At 32.1% G+C, this 15087-nt stretch overlaps 1 pseudogene; it reads right to left on the reverse strand.

The window, feature by feature from the left end:
- Positions 1 to 1324: 1324 nt before the first annotated feature.
- Positions 1325 to 12681, reverse strand: LOC149493101 (monolignol oxidoreductase AtBBE-like 15 pseudogene; annotated as a pseudogene).
- Between the last annotated feature and the right edge of the window lie 2406 nt (positions 12682 to 15087).

The following is a 15087-nucleotide window of genomic DNA, read 5'->3' on the forward strand; positions in this document are numbered from 1 at the left end:
CACACAGCTTGACATTAGCATCCATTGGAGTAGATATCGGCTTGCATTCCATCATTCCAAACCTCTTCAGTAGATCTCTTGCATACTTCTGTTGTCCGAGGTACAAATCTTCCTTGGCTTCTTCTTTCTCCAATCTAAGGAAATACATGAGCTTTCCTAGCTCTTTCATCTTGAAATGAGTAGCCAAATTCTCTCGGATGAGTTGAATCTCTTCGATGTTTTCGCCACTGACTATTAAATCATCAACGTATACTAGCACTATAGCTAGTCTTCCTTCCCGATCTTTCACAAACAAACTGGAGTCTGCTAGTGCCATAACACATCCATTCTTGACAAGGAATTCTGCAATCTTGCCATACCAAGCCCTCGATGCTTGTTTTAGACCATAGAGAGCTTTCCTTAGCTTGCACACATAGTTAGGAATCTCACGACTTCTAAACCCTAGTGGTTTTTCCATGTAGATTTCACGATCAACTTCACCATGTAAGAATGCGTTCTTCACATCCATCTGCCACAAAGGCCATGACTTACTAGCTGCTAAAGCTAGTAATACATGCACAATAGTAATCTTGGCAACTTGACTAAATGTCTCATCATAGTCCAAGCCATACTGCTGAGAAAATCCACGAGCAACTACTCTTGATTTTTATGGCTCAATTGATCCATCCGGGAAAGTTTTGATTTTGTAGACCCATTTGCAAGAGATGGGTTTCACATCTCTTGGTTTTGGCACTAATTTCTATGTTTGATTTTCCTTCAAAGCAGCAATTTCTTCTTCCATCGCAGTAGTCCACTCCATCTTCTTTGATGGTTCTTCATAAGTTGTTGGCTCCTTTATCTCTGCTATAGCAACATTTGCATATTTTGGATTAGGCCTTTTTTCTGGACCCGATCGCCGAATTAGAAGATAATCTGGATCTTATTCTTCTTGACTTGGCTGCTGTTGTTCGTATGCACCTATCTTCCATGGGCTCAATTTCTCTTGAACTCTGGATGGCTCTACTTGACCTTTCTCTGGGATGAACTCTCCCTCTCCTATCTTCTTTTCAACTTTTTCTTGAATTTCTTTTGAGTCTGGTAGCAGGGTTGCTTGAGATGACCACTAAGATGATGCCTCATCAAAGACCACGTTTCGTGAAATATGGCACTTATTAGTTATAGGATCACAACATCTCTGGCCTTTTCTTTGCTCATCATAACCAACGAATATGCAGCGAAGTGCCTTTTTGTCAAACTTGCTTCGAAGTTCATTCGAAACGAAGACATAACATACGCATCCAAAAATACAAAAATGACTTACAGTTGGTTTAATGTTCCACAGTTTCTAGAATGGGGATGTAAACTCCAGTCTTGCTTGAGGTAGTCTATTGGTGACGTACACAATTGTCTTCATGCACTCTGCCCAAAATCTAGCCAGCACATTCTTCGCATGAAGCAAACTCCTGCAAATCTCCACCAGGTGTTGATTCTTTCTCTCAGCAACTCCATTCTGATATGATGTTCTTAGACATGTGAATTGCCTTCGAATGCCTTGCTCTTGGCAATATTTAGTGAATTCGTCAGACGTGTACTCTCCGCCATTGTCGGTGTGAAGGCATCTAATTTTATTTCCGACTTCTTTTTCAACTTTCTTCTTGAAAGTTGTGAATTTTTCAAAAACTTCTGACTTCTCTACCATGAAATCTACCCAAACATATCTCGAGTAGTCATCGATGAAAGTAATCATGTACCTCATATTACTGTTTGCAGGTTGCTTGATCCGTCCAAGAACATCTGAATGTATTAACTCCAATGGCACCTTGGCTCCATGTTTTGACTCTTCAAAGGGAAGTTGGTGGCTTTTCCATATTGGCATCCAGCACATATAGTGTCTTCCAGGCAGAGTTTCTCCCCTGGATTGATTTATTTCATTAATTACTATCAGGAGAAGGATTTTTGATATAAATAGGGTAATAAATTACATGAGAATAATAATTTGATACGGAAGCTATATGGTTTGACTCATGGGGGTCTTCATAAGTTAATGATCTTAGATTATGAATTCATAAACAAACCATAAAACGTAATGATTTAATTTATGTTTGATTGCACTATTGAAAAATAGGTAATTAGATTGAATTAAAATAGCTAACAAAACATCAGGAGAGCATGTTCGTGATTTTCGGGTTGTTTCCCCTACTTGAATAATTAAAATTGATTAACGAACTAACAAAATAAATTGGATAGAATTAAGTAAGTCAAAATCCCTAGTAGCTTTAAGTCATTGATTTCTTTTAATTAAAAATTGTCTTTCTTGATTTCTTTTTGTTCTATTTTATTTGTTTAATTTAATTTTTTAAAATAATTCGCCTTATCGCTGTTTAAATAATAATAGGTTAACACAATTTTGTACTTGGTATACAATCCCTGTGGGGACGATACTCTACTTACTTTATATTACTTGTTGCGATTTCATACACTTGCGAAAATCACTGTCAATTTTCAATATCACCCTTAATGAAATTAAAATATCCTAAAATACCATTAATGATGGCCAATTAAAAATTACAGTTTATTAGTTGATTGAATATAATTTATAAAAATTATCTTTTAAATAAATGCATACAGATACTGAAGCATTTCAAAATTTTAAGTTTTATTTTCTTTAAATTGATTTTTTAATAAATATATATGATAATTAGACACCTGAACATTTTTATATTTTATTTTTTAAAATTTATTTTGATTATAATTTAAAATATTTTATTTATAAGAGATAAAAAGAGAAAAAGTATGTTCTTTTTTATGTTTGTATAATTTGATTAGATATATTATTTAAAAAATAAATTTTCAAATCGAATATACATAATATTTTGTTTATGGGAGAGATAAAAAAGAAAAACACTGTATTCTTTTTTTTATATGATTGTATGAAAAATTGAGGGTTTTTTTAAAGATGATAGAACGTTTCTTTTATGTAATTTTTTTTTATTAATTAACATGTAGATCATTAAGAATTTTAAAGTTTTAAGTATTATCTTTTTTAATGTTTTTTACTAAATATATATGACAATGAGACATTTGAAATTTTTATATTTTATTTGTTAAATATTTGATTTTATTATGGTTATAATTTAAAATATTTTATATAGGAGAGAGATAAAAAAATGAAAAAAATATATTATTTTTTTAATATTCTTTTTTTCTTTATGTTTGTATGATTTTATTGGATATATTTTTTAAAAATAAATTTTCAAATAGAATATATATAGTATTTTATTTAGGAGAGAGGTCAAAAAAGAAAAAAAGTATATTCTTTTTTTTTATGGCTGTAGGGAAAATTGAAAGTTTATTTGGAGAGAATAACAAGTTTCTTTTATGTAATCTTTTTTTCATTAATTAATTAATTTATTCATTTACTTTAAATTTATAACTTATAATAATACAGAAACAAAATACTTGAATAAACTCATTAACTAACCAATATTGGATCCTAGCATAATTTGTTTTGTAATTTCCATTTATTGACTTGGCTTGAGTCTCTTTTTTTTTCCATGAACATTAAATTTTATTAAATTATGGCTTTCCAGTTAAAAAATAGGTTGATTTTTGAAATGAAAATTAGTAATTCTTTAATTTAATTTGTTTATTATTATATATTGAGTACTGAAAAGAGTTTTATTATTAATATTAATTTTTATTCTTTATTTTATTTTCTTTTTGGTTACTGATTTAATATTTAACTAATATCACTTTAATTTAGTAAAATATTTATATCTCTCTTGCTTGATGATTAAGAATTTTTAATTCTTTAATATTTTTTCTCTTTTATTCTAAATCTATTTTACTTTAAAGAAAATAGTATTTATAAAATGAGAAAAAACTAGAACTATATATTTCTGTTTCAGATCACTTTTTGGAGTTTCAAGAATTTATGCGTATGTGTATATATTCTTTTCTCTAATGCACTAAGTAAGTAATACTGGCACTGTAGTCAAAATGATTACTATTATTCAAATTTTCTTGTCATTTCTTTTTTATTTATGTACCAGTAAAAAATAATTTTTTTTATTATTATTCATTATATTTATATATACATATTGATTTGGGGTTGAAGGTAGGAGTTGGAGATTGAGTAATGACTTGATTTTCATTTCACGTACGTATTAGGATTTTAAGAATCTACATTTATAAATTAAAGACTGAGGAATTAAGTTTAGGGATATGGTTAAATTTCTTTTGAGAGTACTTTCATTATATAAATATAATTTAAGTGCATAAAAAGTAATATCACAAGTAGTTTGTACTGCAAAATTTAATACAAATTAGCCAATTGTATTTATTTTAATCTAAATAAAAACTTATATTTTACTATTATATAGATAAAATAATTAAAATAGTGTAAAAAATGAGTATATAACGAGCACAATTAACATTTAACGCACCTAGACTAGTCTATATTATATATAAAAGTGTAAATAAGGGGAAAATAATAGGATTACACAAATCACCCTTAATAAAATTTAAAATGTTTTAAAATACCCTTAATAATGTTCAATTAAAAAATTACAATTTATCAGTTGATTGGAAGTATTTTAATTTTTAATAAATATATATAATAATGAGACATTTGCAAATTTTTATATTTTATTATTTATTTGATTTCATTTTGATTATAATTTAAAGTATTTTATTTAGGAGGGAGATAAAAATAGAAAAATGTATTTTTTTTTTATTAATACTCTTTTTTCTTTATGTATGAATGGGATTAAAAGTAAAGAGGGGCTTTTCCATTTGGCCCTTAGCTTAATTGACTAATAAATGCACGAGCATGCTTTCATCTTTTAATATGCATTTAACCGCTAAATGTTGATTTTAAGGAAGGAAGACTACTTTATTCAATGGTGGCAAGCTATAGAATACACAATTATATATTTTTCAAAGACATGGATTAAGTAATTTGTAATTTGAGATAAACTAAAAAGGAAAACAAAATCTCTTTTTTTTTTTTTAATAAAGTAGTAATACGAGATTCTCTCTAAATGTGGGTATCAAAAATGTAAAAGCTCAAGTATTTTTTTTTTTTTTTTTACAGAAAAAATTATGTACCATGGTCAACCCGTAAGAGAGTAGATAACAATGCAAATTACAAACTCGATTAAACGTAAAAACTAAATGGGCTATTGTAATAAATGTCATATTTTGAAACTTTATTTTAAAAAATTTCAATTTAACCTTAAATATTAAAAAAAATGTCATTTTCATTATTTATTTGCTATTTTACCCTTATGTTGTTACCTTTATCGGTGTTGATGTCATCGTCGTTGAGTCTATCATCACCGTTGTTGTCGTTGCCTTTATCATCGTCGCATTTATTGTTGTTACTGTTGTTGTCGTTGCCGAAAGTCGGTCATCAGTAGTGGAAAATCGATTATAGGTCACTATCACTGTTGCCGATTGTTAGGTTGAATCACAGAAACATTTCTTTTTAAGATTACTTTTAGTATTACATAATTTTTTTTTACCAAACTTGATATCATGTTAATTTCTAAATCTTTCTTACATTTTGTTTAATTTGAATTCTTATTTTCGACATTTGTTAAATTGTCCCTTTAGCCATTAGAGTAGAGGGATATGAATTTATGACGTCCGATCATATGTGCAGATCTCTTTAGCCATCTATATTAAGGTCCATTGGCTAAAAGGTAGATTACTATTAAAGTTCCTAAATCTTCATCCAATTCATTATTTGGTCCATTGGCTAAAGGTAGATTACTATTCATTATTTTTAATAAATACAATTATCTATTAAATTAATTAACTTTTCAACATAATATAACATATATAAATTTGTGTATACAAATTATTATTCCTCTTTCACTTAAACCCAAACAACACTTAATTCGGTCCTTAAATCCACCTCTTGGCTTTCTTTTTCTTGTTTAAGAAACAGGAAGAGGTGGAATACTCTGCTCATGCCTAAAAAAGTTATCAGGATCAACCTCAGTCTTCACTTGAATCAATCTATTAAAATTATCTTTATAATACTTAATACCCCAAACGCTAGCTTGTGTAACGTTAAAATTATTCTTGTTGTTCATACCCAAATCAAGATCCCTGTAATTAGCATAAGCAGTTCTTGGATTATTAGGAACGAAATGCTCCATATAATTATAAAGCTTTCTTACCCCATCAATATGCTTTGCTTCATTCTTTTGTCCATTTTGCCAACTAGAAGCATAATGAATCATGAACAAAGTCCCGTTTCTGTTAGGAAATGGAATTTCAGATTCTGAAATCTCATTCATCTTCCCTCCAAAAGGAGTCCATATCATATATGGTGTTTCTTCTTCCAAGAGTATCTTCCAAAGACCTTCCAATGCCGCTTCAGCAATGGGTTCTTTAACGAAATCCGATTTTGATTTATGGGAAGTTTTAAATAAATATTTACCCTCAGTAAAACTTCAGGCTTTGAATTAGTTGGATAACCCGTTGTATATAAAACCGATTTGACCCAACTCGTCTCTGTACAATCATTTCTGGTTAAACCCAATTCAGGAAAACTATTTTCCGTAACTTTGAGAAGTCTGTTTAAATCGCCAAGAAAGAAACCTTCATAAGAAGTTGATACGGTTCGTACGGTACTATTACCAATATTAGCAGGTGAGATTAGAACTCTAATGAAAAGATCGTCGTCGAGCTTGTGAGCGACTTCAGTCCACCGTTGAAGAATTTTAGTTCCATTTTGTTCTGAAGTTTTTGGAACTTCAAAAAAGATAACAGTAGAAGGAATCTGGACTAACTTTAGTTTCCAAGAAACAATAATTCCAAAGTTACCCCCAGCGCCACCTCTAATTGCCCAGAAAAAAAAAAAAAAAGGATCGTCCTATTTCAGATTCTATAAAAATCAGTGCTTCGATTTAATGGAGGCTCAAAATGAGGAACTTTTCATGTATTCCAGAAAAGTTGTTTAATTACAACAATAAGTTTACTATATATACTACTGAGATAGCTGTACAAGTAAACCTAAAATCTATCCTGACCCTTAGATTAAAAGAAAAGAATATACAAGAATAATTCCTAAAATGCTAGCTGTAATTTATTTGTAACCAGTAAGATGCTAACAGAGCATGTACTGGTATTGATGAGCTGTATCAACTGAAATAAGACAAAGCAAGGTGGAAAATGGATGATTTGGCATTGGTGGTAGTTATTTAGAAAGAAGAAAAAGATGAGTGATGTTGGTATATTTTTCACACCCCCCTCAAGATGGAGTTGGGGAGAAATCTGCCAAACCCATCTTGGAGAGGATGTGGTTAAATAAAGGAGAATGGAGGGGTTTAGTGAGGATGTCAGCTATTTGATTTTTGGTGTTTATGTGAGTAGGAAGGATAAATCCAGCTTGTAACTGATTCCTCACAAGATGGCAATCAATATCAATATGTTTGGTTCTCTCATGGAAAACTGGTTTGGGCAATGTGTAAAGCAGCACTGTTATCACAATATAAGGGTATGGGAAGAGTTAATGGAATCTGGAGGTCTTTTAAGATGTATGAAAGCCATATTAATTCACAAACAGTAACTGCTAAAGCTCTATACTCTGATTCTGCAGAACTTCTACTGACAGTGCTTTGTTTCTTTGATTTCCAAGAGATCAAAGCATTTCCAAGAAAGACACAATACCCAGTTGTTGATTTTCTGGTCAGTGGGCATGACGCCCAATCAGCATCACAGTATGCAGTTAACTTGAAATCATTGGTTGCAGGGAAGAACAAGCCTTTTGAAGGAGTACCTTTCAAGTATTTCAAGACATGCAATGCTGCCTTGTAGTGTTGCTCACAAGGTCTTTGCATAAATTGGCTAAGTTGTTGCACTGCATGTGTTATGTCAGGTCTAGTTAAATTCAGATATAGCAGCCTCCCAATTATTCTTCTATATTGTTCAATATCTTCAAGGTAAGGTCCCATTTCTACAGTTAATTTGAGTCCTTGAATTGCTGGAGTGTTGACTGTTTTTGCATTTGAAAGTCCTGCATCATGAATCATGTCCAGACTATATTTGTGCTGAGTGACTATAATCCCATGTTCTGACCTTGCTATTTCCAAACCAAGGAAATATTTTGCATGGCCTAAGTCTTTAATTGTGAACTCTTTATGAAGGAAGAACTTAACTTCTCCTATAAGAAACTCATTTTCACTTGCTAAAAGCAAATCATCAACATAAACTAACAGCATTATAAAGTCTGAACCTGTGCCTTTTGTAAACAAACAATGATCATTCATGGATTGTGTAAATCCAAACTGATTAAGCTTTGCTGTCAGCTCTTTGTTCCACTGCCTACCAGCCTGTTTAAGACCATAGATTGATTTTTTGAGCTTGCAAACCTGTCCTTGTTCAGCCTTGTTATAGCCAGGGGGAGGTGTCATATACAATTCTTCATCCAAGGATCCATGCAAATATGCATTATTAATGTCTAAATGCAAGATGGGCCAATTATATGCAGCTGCTATAGCCAAAAACAATCTGACAGTCACAAGTTTAGCTACTGGTGAGAAATTCTCAGTATAATCAAGCCCTAGCTGCTGGTTATATCCCTTTGCTACAAGCCTTGCCTTGTACCTATCCACCTCCCCATTTGGTTTATATTTAATCCTATAAACCCATTTACATCCAATTACTCTTTTTCCCTTTGGCAATGAAGTAACAGTCCAGGTTTTGTTATTTTCTAATGCAGTTATCTCCATTTGCATAGCTTTAATCCAATTTTGATCATGTTTTGCCTTATTGTAAGTTGATGGTTCATGGAGTTGTTGAATCTGTTTTTGGAAGGTATAATAGGCTGCAGATAAGGTAAATTTGGGAAAGGTGCTATCAAATGGTAAATCATGCATGTTTGAGGTAGATTCTGCAGTAGAGTCATCATTGCTATTGTTTTGAACAAATGAAACATAATCTTGCATCCAGACTGGCCTATTTACAGTTCTAGTTGACCTCCTAGGTATCATTTCTGTAAATTGACTATCAGAGCTACTGTTTTGCAAAGGAATCATGACAGGAAACATGGGTTCTGATTGGTTATTGGTATTGGCTTCAGTCTGGTCATTGGTGTTTTCAGTTGTTTCTGGTTGTGGGTTTTGAAATTGGTGCTCAGGTGTTGGTGTTGGTTCTATGTCATAAAGGTTTTGGGTGATATCAATGTTGGTTGGTAAAGGACAGTCATTTGGTTCAATGGAGTAATGTTCTTTATAAGGAAAAAATGCTTCATGGAATATTACATCTCTAGATGTAATTATGCATTTGTTTTTGAGGTCATACAATCTATATGCCTTTTGATCATTTGCATATCCCAGTAATGCACACTTAATAGCTCTAGGATCGAATTTGTCTTTATGGGGTGTTACATGGGTAGCATAACACAGACACCCGATGATTCTTAAATGAGAAAGGTCAGGTTTCTGTTTGTGTAAGGCTTCAAAAGGTGATTTCCAGTTTAAGGTTTGTGAAGGTATTCTGTTGGATATATGGGTTGCAGCTAACAGCAGCTCTGACCAGAAACATTTTGGAAGACTTGACTGGAACATTAAAGACCTAGCAACTTGCAGTAACGTTTTATGCTTTCTTTCCACAATTCCGTTCTGCTGTGGGCTATAGGCACAAGACTTTTGGTGATGGATCCCTTTAGAAGTGAATAGATCATGACATTTGACATTAATAAATTCTGTTCCATTATCAGATCTAATGGACTTAATCTTCTTGCTAAATTGTGTCTCTATCAGATTTAAGAAATTGACAATAACATTATGAACCTGAGTTTTATCCTTAATCATATAAGTCCATGTGTATCTACTATGATCATCAACAATAGTGACCATGTAGATAGCACCTGTGATGGATTTAATTCTATAAGGTCCCCATAAATCAATGTGAACCAAATCAAAAGGTAATGGAGATAAATGATCAGAAGGATAGAAAGGCAGTCTCTGCTGCTTGGATAAATGACAAACATCACAGACTAACTCATTTACATTGTCAATATCTTTTACATTTGAATGATTTAACCTTTGAACAGATAAATGTCCTAATCTGAAATGCCACAATGTGGACTTGTTCATTCTTTGAACTTGATTTACATGATTAAATTTTGACATTGGCTTAACTAAGAAAGAACTTTGACTCAAGATATATAGACCCTCCGACACTTTTCCAATAGCAATGATATCCCTACTCAGCAAATCCTGCAAAATGCAATAGTTTGGATATAAGTGGGCTGATGTATTGCAAGTTTTGGTTAATTTTGTCACTGAGATAAGGTTACAATCAAAACTTGGTAAAAACAAGGTATCGATCAAGTGGATTCTACCACTAAGTTTAATCTTTCCAAAATGAGTTACTGTTTTAAAGGTTCCATTAGGCAATCTTACTGTTTTTGGGTTCCCAAGTTTATGTATAGTCTCAAAGAATGAAGAATTACCAGTCATATGGTCTGTACATCCAGAATCAACAACCCATTTACCAGTTTCCTTGCAATTCAGTTTAACATAATCAAAAGTAGAAGTTGTACCTGCAAATGAGACAGTGTTGGCTGCTGCACTCTGTTGTTGTGGATTCTTCTTCAAATTCATATCCCAATGATCTTCATTTGAAGATGCTCCTCCTGCATGATTCATTTCAAGCGGACTGTCAAAATCTCTAGTCACAGCATTTGCCTTTGCATTTGCAGCCTTTCTTTTCTGCCTTAAGTCTTCCCACCAATCTGGATATCCTATAATTTTGAAGCAGCTTGCTCTAGTGTGACCTGAAGTTTTGCAGTTTGTACAGTATTGATCTTCTTTCTTTCCAAAATTCCTCCTTGAACTTTCATATATATTTGTCCTCCTTTGTGTCTGCACTGCCATTGTAGCTGGTATCTCTGTAATTTCATTGGTAGATAGCTGAATCTCTTTCTGTTTGGCAACACTGAATATCATGGAATATGCTTTACTGATTGATGGTAGAGGCTCCATCATCAAAATTTGGTTTCTGGTGGTTTCATAAGTATCATTTAAACCCATTAAAAACTGAATCAATCTATCATTGCTTTCCATATCAGACATGGCTGATGATGCCCCACAAGTGCAAACTGGCAGTTGTTTAAGACAGTTAAGTTCATCCCACAACTTCTTCATTTTAGCATAATAGTCGACAACTGTTAGATTTCCTTGAGATAAATTGCAAATGGCCTTCTGAACTTGGTAAAGTAATGGTCCATTACTTTCACCAAACCTATGATGTATTTCATCCCATAAATCCTTGGCTGAATCAGAATATAGGAAGGTTTCCACAACATTTTTGGCAATAGAATTTAAAATCCAAGAAATAACCATGCTATCTACTTTCATCCATTTGTCATACAGAGCAGATCCAAATGCAGGTCTAGCACAAGTTCCATTTATGAATCCCAGCTTATCTTTAGCCCTAAGAGTTATAATCATCGACCTTTTCCATGACATATAATTTAAGCCAGTTAACTGAACACTTACCAATGAAAGGTTTGGGTGATCTGAGTTATGAAGATTTAGAGCTTCCTCCATGGCAGTGTTTGCTTGGTTCTGTATTTGTCTTGCTGCCTCTGTGTTTTCTATGTCAGTTGGGTCAACCATGGTGGTTTAAAAACATTGCAAAACCTGCTCTGATACCATGAAAAAAAAAAAGGATCATCCTATTTCAGATTCTGTAAAAATCAGTGCTTCGATTTAATGGAGGCTCAAAATGAGGAACTTCTCATGTATTCCAGAAAAGTTGTTTAATTACAACAATAAGTTTGCTATATATACTACTGAGATAGCTGTACAAGTAAACCTAAAATTTATCCTGACCCTTAGATTAAAAGAAAAGAATATACAAGAATAATTCCTAAAATGCTAGCTGTAATTTATTTGTAACCAGTAAGATGCTAACAGAGCATGTACTGGTATTGACGAGCTGTATCAACTGAAATAAGACAAAGCAAGGTGGAAAATGGATGATTTGGCATTGGTGGTAGTTATTTAGAAAGAAGAAAAAGATGAGTGATGTTGGTATATTTTTCATCAAGCAGTCTGCCATGAACGTCAATAATCTGAGCATCAATTACATTATCGGCAGCAAGACCGTACTTTCGCAGCATTACACCATACCCGCCGCCGGTAATATGAACCCCGACTCCTACACTGCTGTGAAGTCCTGCCGGAAAGCCGTGGGTTTGGCTTTTTTCTGCAATTCTGTAATACAGTTCCCCAAGGGTTGCGCCCGTTTGAACCCATGCACTGTTATCGTCAATATTAACGTCAACAGAACGGAATGCTGACATATCTATAATAAAGAAGGGATTGTCGATTTCTGTTCTGTAAGATAAACCTTCCAAATCATGGCCGCCACTACGGACTCTAAGATGGATAGGCAACTGTTTCGAACAGATAACGGCAGCTTGGATATGGGTTTCGTGTGACGGGATGAAGATGAATTCTGGTTTAGGAACGGAGGTTCCAAGCGGTGGATTGTAAGACTTCAGAGAACGAGGAATTGTTTGGTGTGTAAAATGAAGTAGAGAAAGGAATTGAGACTTTGGAATTGAGTGTCAGACATTGGATAAAAGAGTCGACAATTGGACCTGAAAGAATGCAAGAAGGTGAGAGCAGAAGGAAAAAGATAAGTACTGAGTAAGAGATTGAAGAAGCCATTTTGCTGGTTTTGTGTACCGTGGAAAGTGGAGCTATCTCAGTTTCTTTTTATAGAGAACGCGGGTTTGATTGTAGTTGCATACACTTTCCCTTCATGGTAAGTTCTGACATTGTAATTTAGGAGACCAGTTGGGGCTTATTCATATTCGGGAAAGATTTACCTAAATTCAGTTCATGCACCCAATAAGTGCAATCCTATAATATTGTAATTGAGCTAATCCTAACTTTTTCTTTCCAAATAGATTTTATTATTAGTTTCGTATATGTATTTATGTTCGGTTTAGCATGTTGGGATTTACTTATCTAAATAGGATCCATGAGTCAATTTACACGTTTACCCACAAATGGGGTAAAACAATAAAGAGACCAACTAATTAGTTATCACTGGGAATATTAAAGCCTATATATTGTCCATTAATGTGCAAACCAATCTTCAACATACTTTAGTGTTTTGCTGCTAAAAGATTTTAGCCTGGCCATATAAGAAAACAAGCAATCAGTATTGGTTATAATGTCCAAGGTTAAATACAAAACTTACCTCTCTCACACAAGCAAAACTTACACTTCTACCCGCAAACGTGTATAAGGAAGAAAAACATTACAAAACTCACAAGCAAGAAACAGAGGAAACATCTTGTTAGTTATCGCTAGGAAGATTGATATCAAATCCTACCATATAAGAGAAATAGCAAGCAGTTTCAGTTACAGTGAGCAAGGTTAATAGAAACCTTAACCAGCATGTGGGTAAAAGAAGCAAAGATATCGCACGTTTACAAGCCAGCAGCAATAGACCAAACCAATGAAAATATAATTAGCGTTGAAATGAGAGTATTTCTCGCTATATACTGAGAAAAAAAATGATGAAATAAGAATTATTTTTTAAAAAAAAATTATTTTAATTGGTGTGATCTATAGGTGGAATCGTGCATCCGACCTACGCAAATATCTTTCATAGAGAGAGGTTTATGAGTCAAAACTCATAAGTCTTCAAAAAAATTACATTATAAATATGCAAGTATTTTCCATTTAGGATGATTATGGGTTACTAATAATAATTTAGAAACTACCAAAACCTCGTAAATTAAGTCGAACATCAAATATACCGACACTTCCCAGACACATATCGGATACTCTAAACAACGTGTTCCAACATATTTTAGGCAACATAAGTTTAGGTAGCTTCAAAAGTAAGTTTCTCGTTATGTATGGGATTATTATATTTAGTTAATGTATAAATTTTCTCCATAACTTTTTAACTATATCTAATTTATAACATAGTAAAATTGACTAAAAGAATTAGCCAATAAATAGTAACGCTAAGAAAGTTAAAGTTAATTTGCTTATCCACACTCTTTATAGTTTAATAAATTCATCATAATCTGAAAAAACAAATTTATAGTAAATTTTGCAAAAATAAAAAAGTGAAAATAAAGGCCAATTTTGCCCCTAAACTTGTTTAGCGGAATTAAAAGAGATTTGACCTTTTAGACAAATTTAATCCCCTAAATTTATTTAAAGCGATTAAAAGTGACAGATTTAATATTTTAGACAAATTTAGTCCTTGATTCTTCACTATATTTATAAATATAGTATAGAGAAAAATGGTATGTGAAGTATATTACATCTCCCTTTTTCTTGGCCGATAATTTTGAGTTCTATGAACTATTTTGAATGTTTTAAAACTAACTTTTATTATTATATTATTGCATAAGAAATTAATGCATTTTTCATGTTAAACAAATTAAATTATACTACATTTTTAATATTAAGAAATTGATGCATTTACTATGGATTTTAAACTTCTATTCAGAAGAGTTTAAAAAAGTTTGGTCCGAGTATTCCTTTTAAATTGAATCAATGCATTAATTAGGAAAATCAAAATATGATCAAAACCAAGACTTAGTGGTAAGTTTCTTTTATTTCTCAATATCATTAATGCATAATTATTTCAAAAGAAAAGAAAAAAAAAAAAAAACCTACATAGTATAAGGCTCCATTTGTTTTCCAAAAATAACTTGTTTGCAAAATATTTTTTAGATTTTTTGATATTTGGAGTGCTTAGGAAAATCAGTCAACCAAAAATTATTTTTCTGGTCGTAAGAAAACTAACTCACTTTAAGGAAAATGACTTTCCAATTTTTAAGAGAGAAAAACATTTTCGGACATCGGCAAACTTATCATATCTTTATAAATACACGTTTTTTAATTTATTAATCATCGGCAGCCACAACTAGCCATTAGTCATTGTCGGCCACCACAAACGATCATAGATGACTAACAATTTATCATTTTTATGTATTTATTAAGTATATTCAACAATAAATTTTTAAAACACAAAATTTCTATAGCTATATATATTTTTAGTCGTATAAGCTAAAAATTTTAATAACTTTTAACTAACTTTCAATAT

Source organism: Jatropha curcas, chromosome 10 (assembly GCF_041381405.1).
Source record: "Jatropha curcas cultivar XTBG-Jc1 chromosome 10, XTBG_Jcur_1.0, whole genome shotgun sequence".
Classification (NCBI taxonomy): domain Eukaryota; kingdom Viridiplantae; phylum Streptophyta; class Magnoliopsida; order Malpighiales; family Euphorbiaceae; genus Jatropha; species Jatropha curcas.